We start from the raw sequence: 3,459 nt of genomic DNA on the forward strand, positions 1-3,459 counted from the left end.
GCAAATTGGGAAACACAGAGAAGAAAATCAACAGCAACATAATCAATAAGTTTTCAACACTCTAGGGCATAAACTTCCAGATCCTAAGAACCCAAAGTGCAACGTAAGAGTGGAAAACATCTTTCAAAAAGACACAAGTTTGTGAAGTTTCACAACACCAGGAACAAAAAGAAGATTTAACAAGGTTGGAGAGACAGAAATTCAGGAATTGAATTATCAGACTTTCAACAGCAACACTGGCAGCCTGAAGCGATGAAGGGATGCCATTAAAATTCTGAGCAAGATTATTTCTAACTGAGAATTCTATAAACTATCAATCAGGCACATCAGCCAGAATCCTGGCAGGAAAGAGATGGTGCAATCCAGGAAGGTACTGGAGAAGATTCAATAGAAGGACTGGCTGTAAAGGTTTGGGTAGAGCATAACTACCACTGAGGCACAAAGAGAGAAACGAGTTACCAGTGCCCAGAAGGGAGCTGCATTCAGGGCCACAAGACAACAGCTGCACCCTTAGTGGAGCTGGCAGGAAGGAGGACAGGAAACATTCCCCCACCCCCATCCTCCTGCCTCCCTCCAATCTCCTGCCCATGCTTTCCATTGGCCAGACACTCTGAAGGCTAGATGGCAAGTGACTCCAAAGATGTCTATAAACCTCTGCAGTCCAGGAAATTAAGTTATAAAGTCATAGACTAAATTTGTTAAAATGTATAAAGCTTTTAGAAAAATGCCCATAAGCTTTTAAACATTCAATACATCTTAGCTATTATAACTGTTGTTAGTTTTATCATCATTAGTGTCATGAAGAAGGAACTATAAAAATTCACTTGAAATTAAACATTGACAAACTTCCTCATCGTTTTTTAAGTCCTTTCCCTCTTTCGTTAATAAGATTCTTCAACACAAACACATAAAATGTATTGTAAATTTTTATTAGTGTAAGAAACAACTTTCCACTGACTCCCAGGGACTTTTTAAATTTTCTCCAGATTTATTAGTGACACGTCATTTGTAATAACTTTTTATTAGACTTACTGGTAGAGATGTGTAATTCAGAAGTACTGTGAGTAGGCAGAAATAACTATGAAGAACAGACTCAGTACTACCAATTTCCAAGGAAATAATACGGTTTTAGTAGTATTTTCCCATGAAGTAACTTAATCAAATCACCATAGTGCAATGCTTTGCAAAATAAATACTCTATTCCCCAGAAGTTGAACTGGATAAGATAAGAGGTTGGGGTGGGTGGGGCACATATAATAACATAATAGAATTGAATCGATCTCAAAATATGATTAGTTCAAAACACAAATAGCCATTGCTATGTAAAACATAGTTCAATGTTTCATCTCAAAAGTAATCAATGTGATGTAAATTTAAATGATAATGAGATGCCAATTTTGGTCAACCAAATTAGCAAAGATTTTTTAACTTATGCTATCCAGTGTTTGTGTGGAGGAAAATGGTACTCACACTGAAAATGGAGTGAATGTTATTTCAGTTCTTTCTAGAGGGCAAGCTGGTATTACACATTAAAAGTCCTTAAACATGCATACCCATCACAGTCTAGTGCAGAGGACCGGTATGTAAAAAGATATAATACTATGCATAGTAGAGATGTGTCCCGTGTGCTATGGGAACCAGAGGCGGAAATAATTCAAGTGATTAATTGTTCAAGAGAAGTGAAGGCCATTTCACAGCAGAGAAGGCTTTTGGATAGCTTTGTGGGAAGTAATAAAAAAGTTCACCTCACAGAAAGAATAATTTCAGGAGTAGTCAGACTTCTGGTGAATTGCACGTCACTACACAAAAGCATAGAGGCATGGACAGGTAAGGCATTTCCATCAATAGTGAGACTTTCGATGTGGCTGGAAAGGTGCGAGAAGGTGTCTGAAGATAAAATGTCATCATTTGAAAACCCTGGACAATGAAGAAAGAAAAAGCATCTGCTTTTTAGTTAGGTGAGTATTGGTTTTAAAATCACAATGTAGAGAGAAGTTAAGCAATTGCCCATCTGCAACCTCCCCTCCCCCAACCACTAAAAAAAATCCCAATCTGGCAAAAAGAAGATAAAATAAGAAAGCTGACATAAAGACAAATATTTAGAAATCTAAAGTGGCTTCTGTTCCATGCAAAAGGACAGCCAGGTTAGCAAGGAATGAAAGAATGGGCATGAGATAGTCAGTGGCAAGCAGCCTGAAATGCCACACCACTTAAAATTATCTTAAGTTTTTAAAAATAATTCTTTATTGTTGAAAGAATTACACATGCTCCCTTTTTGCCTGCACCTGCACCCCAACTCCCCACCTCTCACTCCACCCCCACCCCAGGCCTTCAGCACCCTATTGTCTGTGCCAATGGGTTATGCATAAAGGTCTTTGGTTGATTACCTCCCACCCAACCACCCTCCTCCACCTTCCCTCTGAGATTCGACAGTCTGTTCCATGCTTCGAGTCTCTGGATCCACTCTGTTCATCAGTTTATTTTGTTCATTAGATTCCACACATGAGTGTGATCATGTGATACTTGTCTTTCTCTGACAGACTTATTTCACCGGCATGAGACTCTCCAGGTCCCTTCATGCTGTCTCAAAGGATACGAGATTCTTTTCTTTTACTCCTGCATAGTATTCCATGATATCACTTTTTTTTAATCCACTCATCTACTGATGTCACTTGGACTTTTTCCAGATCTTAGCTATTGTAGATTGTACTGCTATGAACATAGGGGTGCATACATTCTTTCTGACTGGTATTTCGGGTTTCTTAGGATATATTCCTAGAAGTGGGATCACTGGGTCAAATGGCAGATCCATATTTAATTTTTTGAGGAAACTCCATAATGTTTTGCATAATAAATTAACTTTTTAAGAATAAAATAATTATATTTATTTTATAATGATAATATTGACTGTTTTGAGGAAACTTCCATTTTAATAAAGTAATGCTTACCACTTTTACAGATGAACTCATCCATAAGCACACTAGGAAGGGAGAATTTGGAATAGGTTTTTAAAAAATAATAATAACCCACAAGATCTGAATGCAGCAAGTAGCAGTTGGTAGTAACTGGTGTTACTAAGAGAAAAAAGAGCAGCAGATGTCTGTCTGCCTACCCTGCGTTTCCACTCTTCTTTCCTGGTTTACAGTGATATTTCGTCTCCTTCCTCAAATATCTCTTCTTCCATCGCCCCATCTCTTCTCATTTGGGAATGTCCTGACAGAAGGGTTTGGGCCAGCAGTCATGAGCACAGTGCCCTTCAGGACACCTCTGCCCCTCACCTCACATTTTCTCTGAGGCACTGGGAGGAACAAAAACCAAGAAGGGAAAGAAAGGAAATTCCACTTGGAAAATCCTAAATGCATTACTATTTCCTGGAATGTCTGTCTGTCTGTGTGTGGGGGTGGGGGGAGATGGAGAGAGAATTTGAAGTGTTTCAACTGCCAATTAGTTTGCATTTCT

The sequence above is a fragment of the Myotis davidii genome, unplaced genomic scaffold, assembly GCF_000327345.1.
Source record: "Myotis davidii unplaced genomic scaffold, ASM32734v1 scaffold753, whole genome shotgun sequence".
NCBI lineage: Eukaryota > Metazoa > Chordata > Mammalia > Chiroptera > Vespertilionidae > Myotis > Myotis davidii.